Genomic DNA, 7,163 nt, shown 5'->3' on the forward strand with positions numbered 1-7,163 from the left:
GGTCCCAATATTATATGTTTGATTTTATCCGCACAAAATCTACAATGTTCTTGTAGTGTGAGATGTGCAACGACATGTTTTGAGCTCACATGAGAAGAAGCCAGTGAGATGATTACGTTGTTTCACATCACCCAAAATGTGTGGACTCGAAATGGAGCGATGACTACTACTGGTATGCGTTTGTACATGCCTTTAATCAAAGTCAAAGTGTCAAATCGTTACAGCTCTGTAGTTCACAATGTTATTCAATTCAACATTTTGGCTAGATGTTTCAACTCTATATGGCAAGCGTGAATATATGATTAAAACATCTGAGGCTTCTTTCAGCCACAGCTCGTTGTAGCTACGTTAAATTGAATCAGATCATTGTTTTCTTGAGACAATATGGTATCTAGAATCCTCAAGACCAAGTGAAGAATCTTGTAGTGTGTGACCCTTGTCTGTACCACATCGTTTAGTGTGCGCACCACTACGTTAGCAATACAAAAAAATACAGGAAATAGTTTAGCAACGTTCAGATTTTGAAAGTCAGTTTAAGAGGTTACAAAACTCTTCTATGGATTATATATCTATGGCTGTCCAAACGGCAGCCTTCCTGACTGTAGGCATACCGATACCTGGCAAAATAAAGGAAATACTTGGGTAAACAAATTATACATTTTATGGTATGGGGTGCTTTTTCCTTGGATGGTTTAAGTCCACTTGTAGATTTTATGCTAAGGCGCATTGAAGCTGTTCAGCAACACCCTTTTAAGACCATTTCTGTTGGTGTTTCCTTAATTTTGGCAGATACCACTATGTGCTTGTCATAACCACATTTTTTATATAAACTATTGATCCCCTGTGGCTAAATTATGCTCTCTGCTGAATTGTGAACATTGAGAGCGGGCTCCTGTGGTTGGATTTAAAATTTAAATAAAAGCACGTAACTACGGGCTTGGGCCCAGCCCCTGACTAACACAACTGACAAGTCAGATTTATTTATTATGCAGTTTCTTTATTTTAATTGTATTAATCAGTCACCCAATCAACGCAGGGCCCCACAGTTACCCACATGGACCCCCTACCTACTCCTCCTCCCATCTGATTAGCAGAGTGGAAGCAGCAGGCTGTCTACACTCACTGAAAGTGGACTCCTGAGCCTTCCTGTGGTTGTATATATGGGAAAGGGGGATACCTAGTCAGTTGTACAACTGAATGCCTTCAACTGAAATGTGTCTTTCACATTTAACCCTATCCCTCTGAATCAGAGAGGTGCGGAGGGCTGCCTTATTCGACATCCACGCCTTCGGAGCACAGGGAACAGTGGGTTAACTGCCTTGCTCAGGGGCAGAACTACAGATTTGTACCTTGTCAGCTCGTATATGCTGTATGTATATGTGTGTGTGTGTGAGTGTGTATATACAGTTGAAGTCGGGAGTTTACATACACTTACAGTGCCTTGCGAAAGTATTCGGCCCCCTTGAACTTTGCGACCTTTTGCCACATTTCAGGCTTCAAACATAAAGATATAAAACTGTATTTTTTTGTGAAGAATCAACAACAAGTGGGACACAATCATGAAGTGGAACGACATTTATTGGATATTTCAAACTTTTTAACAAATCAAAAACTGAAAAATTGGGCGTGCAAAATTATTGAGCCCCTTTACTTTCAGTGCAGCAAACTCTCTCCAGAAGTTCAGTGAGGATCTCTGAATGATCCAATGTTGACCTACATGACTAATGATGATAAATACAATCCACCTGTGTGTAATCAAGTCTCCGTATAAATGCACCTGCACTGTGATAGTCTCAGAGGTCCGTTAAAAGTGCAGAGAGCATCATGAAGAACAAGGAACACACCAGGCAGGTCCGAGATACTGTTGTGAAGAAGTTTAAAGCCGGATTTGGATACAAAAAGATTTCCCAAGCTTTAAACATCCCAAGGAGCACTGTGCAAGCGATAATGTCGTTCCACTTCATGATTGTATCCCACTTGTTGTTGATTCTTCACAAAAAATACAGTTTTATGGCATATATTATTATATCTTTATGTTTGAAGCCTGAAATGTGGCAAAAGGTCGCAAAGTTCAAGGGGGCCGAATACTTTCGCAAGGCACTGTAGATTGAAGTCAATAAAACTAATTTTTCAACCACTCCACAAATTTCTTGTTAAGAAAATATAGTTTTGGCAAGTTGGTTAGGACATCTAATTTGTGCATGACACAAGTGATTTTTCCAACAATTGTTTACAGACAGATTATTTCCCATATAATTCACTGTATCACAATTCCAGTGGGTCAGAAGTTTACATATACTAAGTTGACTGTGCCTTTAAACAGCTTGGAAAATTCCAGAAAATGATGTCATGGCTTTAGAAGCTTCTGTTAGGCTAATTGACATAATTTGAGTCAATTGGAGTCTACAGTCAATCACGGACTACAAGATGAAATCCAGCCCAGTCACGGACCAGGATGTCTTGCTCCCAGGCAGACTAAATAACTTTTTTGCCCGCTTTGAGGACAATACAGTGCCACTGACACGGCCTGCAACGGAAACATGCGGTCTCTCCTTCACTGCAGCCGAGGTGAGTAAGACATTTAAACGTGTTAACCCTCGCAAGGCTGCAGGCCCAGACGGCATCCCCAGCCGCGCCCTCAGAGCATGCGCAGACCAGCTGGCCGGTGTGTTTACGGACATATTCAATCAATCCCTATACCAGTCTGCTGTTCCCACATGCTTCAAGAGGGCCACCATTGTTCCTGTTCCCAAGAAAGCTAAGGTAACTGAGCTAAACGACTACCGCCCGTAGCACTCACTTCCGTCATCATGAAGTGCTTTGAGAGACTAGTCAAGGACCATATCACCTCCACCCTACCTGACACCCTAGACCCACTCCAATTTGCTTACCGCCCAAATAGGTCCACAGACGATGCAATCTCAACCACACTGCACACTGCCCTAACCCACCTGGACAAGAGGAATACCTATGTGAGAATGCTGTTCATCGACTACAGCTCGGCATTCAACACCATAGTACCCTCCAAGCTCGTCATCAAGCTCGAGACCCTGGGTCTCGACCCCGCCCTGTGCAACTGGGTACTGGACTTCCTGACGGGCCGCCCCCAGGTGGTGAGGGTAGGCAACAACATCTCCTCCCCGCTGATCCTCAACACGGGGGCCCCACAAGGGTGCGTTCTGAGCCCTCTCCTGTACTCCCTGTTCACCCACGACTGCGTGGCCACGCACGCCTCCAACTCAATCATCAAGTTTGCGGACGACACAACAGTGGTAGGCTTGATTACCAACAACGACGAGACGGCCTACAGGGAGGAGGTGAGGGCCCTCGGAGTGTGGTGTCAGGAAAATAACCTCACACTCAACGTCAACAAAACTAAGGAGATGATTGTGGACTTCAGGAAACAGCAGTGGGAACACCCGCCTATCCACATCGATGGAACAGTAGTGGAGAGGGTAGCTAGTTTTAAGTTCCTCGGCATACACATCACAGACAAACTGAATTGGTCCACTCACACTGACAGCGTCGTGAAGAAGGCGCAGCAGCGCCTATTCAACCTCAGGAGGCTGAAGAAATTCGGCTTGTCACCAAAAGCACTCACAAACTTCTACAGATGCACAATCGAGAGCATCCTGGCGGGCTGTATCACCGCCTGGTACGGCAACTGCTCCGCCCTCAACCGTAAGGCTCTCCAGAGGGTAGTGAGGACTGCACAACGCATCACCGGGGGCAAACTACCTGCCCTCCAGGACACCTACACCACCCGTTGTTACAGGAAGGCCATAAAGATCATCAAGGACATCAACCACCCGAACCACTGCCTGTTCACCCCGCTATCATCCAGAAGGCGAGGTCAGTACAGGTGCATCAAAGCTGGGACCGAGAGACTGAAAAACAGCTTCTATCTCAAGGCCATCAGACTGTTAAACAGCCACCACTAACAGTGAGTGGCTGCTGCCAACACACTGTCATTGACACTGACCCAACTCCAGCCATTTTAATAATGGGAATTGATGGGAATTATGTAAATATATCACTAGCCACTTTAAACAATGCTACCTTATATAATGTTACTTACCCTACATTATTCATCTCATATGCATATGTATATACTGTACTCTACATCATCGACTGCATCCTTATGTAACACATGTATCACTAGCCACTTTAACTATGCCACTTTGTTTACTTTGTCTACACACTCATCTCATATGTATATACTGTACTCGATACCATCTACTGTATGCTGCTCTGTACCATCACTCATTCATATATCCTTATGTACATATTCCTTATCCCCTTACACTGTGTATAAGACAGTAGTTTTGGAATTGTTAGTTAGATTACTTGTTGGTTATCACTGCATTGTCGGAACTAGAAGCACAAGCATTTCGCTACACTCGCATTTAACATCTGCTAACCATGTGTATGTGACAAATAAAATTTGATTTGATTTGATTTGGAGGTGCACCTGTGGATGTATTTCAAGGCCTACCTTCAAACTCAGTGCCTGTTGCTTGACATCATGGGAAAATAAAAAGAAATCAGCCAAGACCCCAGAAAAGATGTAGTTCTCCACAAGTCTGGTTCATCCTTGGGAGCAATTTTCAAACACCTGAAGGTCCCAAGTTCATCTGGACAAATAATAGTATGCAAGTATAAACACCATGGGACCACGCAGCCGTCACGCCGCTCAGGAAGGAGATGCGTTCGGTCTCCTAGAGATTAACGTACTTTGGTGCGAAAAGTGCAAATCAATCCCAGAACAACAGCAAAGGACCTTGTGAAGATGCTGAAGGATACAGGTACAAAAGTATCTATATCCACAGTAAAACGAGTCCTATATTGACATAACCTGAAAGGCCGCTCAGCAAGGAAGAAGCCACTGCTCCAAAACTGCCATAAAAAAGCCAGACACGGTTTGCAACTGCCCATGTGGACAAAGATCATACTTTTTAGATAAATGTCCTCTGGTATGATGAAACAAAAATAGAACTATTTGGCCATAATGACCATTGTTATGTTTGGAGGAAAAAAGGGGAGGCTTGCAAGCCGAAGAACACCATCCCAACAGTGGACCACGGGGGTGGAAGCATCATGTTGTGGGGGTGCTTTGCTGCAGGAGGGACTGGTGCACTTCACAAAATAGATGGCATTATGAAATAATAATAAAATAAAGTGATGATCTTAACTGACCTAAAACAGGGAATTTTTACTTGGATTAAATGTCAGGAATTGTGAAAAACTGAGCTTAAATGTATTTGGCTGAGGTGTATGTAAACTTCCAACTTCAACTGTACATACAGTTGAAGTCGGAAGTTTACATACACCATAGCCAAATACATTTAAGATCAGTTTTTCACAATTCCTGACATTTAATCAAAGTCAAAATTCCATACCAGGCAGTGATGCAACCAGTCAGGATGCTCTTGATCGTGCAGCGGTAAAACCTTTTGAGGATCTGAGGACCCATTCCAAATCTTTTCAGTCTCCTGACGGGGAAGAGTAAGCGTGGGATGCCCTTTTCACGACTGTCTTGATGTGTTTGGACCATGACAGTTTCGTTAGTGATGTGGACTCCAAGGAACTTGAATCTCTCAATCTACTCCACTACAGCCCTGTCAATGAGAATGGTGGTGTACTCACCCTTCCTTTTCCTATAGTCCACAATCATCTCCTTTTCTTGATCACGTTGAGGGAGAGGTTGTTATCCTGGCACCACACTGCCAGGTCTCTGACCTCCTCCCTATATGATGTCTCATATTTGTTGGTGATCAGGCCTACCACTGTTGTGTCATTGGGAAACGTAATGATGGTGTTTGAGTCGTGCTTGGCCATGCAGTCATGGGTGAACAGGGAGTACAGGAGGGGACAGAGCACGCACCCCTGAGGGAACCCCGTGTTGAGGATCAGTGTGGCATATGTGTTGTTACCTACCCTTACCACCTGGGGGCGGTCCGTTAGGAAGTCCATTGATCCAGTTGCAAAGGGAGGTATTTAGTCCCAGGGTCCTTAGCTTAGTTATGAGCTTTGAAGGCTCTATGGTGTTGAACGCTGAACTGTAGTCAATGAATAGCATTCTCACGTAGGTGTTCCTTTTGTCCAGGTGGGAAAGGGCAGTGTGTGGTGCAATAGAGATTGCATCATCTGTGGATCTCTTGGGACGGTATGCAAATTGGACTGGGTCTAGGGTTTCTGGGATAATGATGTTGTGAGCCATGACCAGCCTTTCAAATTGCTCATTTTAAAATGGCTTTTTACTGTCCCCAGCACAAGGTGCACCTGTGCAATGACCATGCTGTTTAATCACCTTCTTGATATGCCACACCTGTCAGGTGGCTCGATTATCATGGCAGGAGAAATTCTCACTAACAGGGATATAAACAAATTTGTGCACAAAATTTGAGAGAAATAAGCTTTTTTGTGCATAGAACATTTTTTTAATATTTTATTTCAGCTCATGAAACATGGGACCAACACATGTTGCATTTATATTTTTGTTCAGTATATTATATATTTCCTTTCCTCTTGGGCCCCCACGGGCCTGGGCCCATGGGCTTCAGCCCCGGTAAGCCCCTGCATTAAACTGGCCCTGAGTACACAGAGAGACCAGAGTTTCCTAATAGGCAGTCTGCGGACCAAATTCGGCACTTTTTATTTTATTGAACAATGGTACATTTAAGCCACTCCACCTGGGAACAGGTGCATTTCATTGCAGTATTGATGCACTAGTATTTAACCATAACCGTGGTCAAGCAAACTTGCAGAATGGTTTTGGCCACAGTTTAATTTACTTCCCTTACAGAGTTAGCGTGGGATGCTTCCAGCTGTCCGGGGACATAGGCCTATACTCAGACAGGAACCATGTGTCAAGTGCACCTGTTTTTTGTGTGTTTTATTCTAGGTTGAAAATCTACACAAAAACAAAGCTTCATGAAACCACCTTATTTTACACTCTCAATCCGTGTTAGATTTCTTTTCTCAGGCTACCTCGATATAAAAAAATCCAGCCATCATTATATTCAATGGTTTTATTCCAAGTGGAATACTTTTTCAATCAGAATATTCTGTTTCGTTTTCCATGCACATCAAGTCTACACTCTTCAGTGACAATTCTTGCTCCCGTGCAGGGCAGCGAACAGTAAATGCGCTACAAAGAACCT

This window comes from Oncorhynchus keta, chromosome 1 (genome assembly GCF_023373465.1).
Source record: "Oncorhynchus keta strain PuntledgeMale-10-30-2019 chromosome 1, Oket_V2, whole genome shotgun sequence".
NCBI lineage: Eukaryota > Metazoa > Chordata > Actinopteri > Salmoniformes > Salmonidae > Oncorhynchus > Oncorhynchus keta.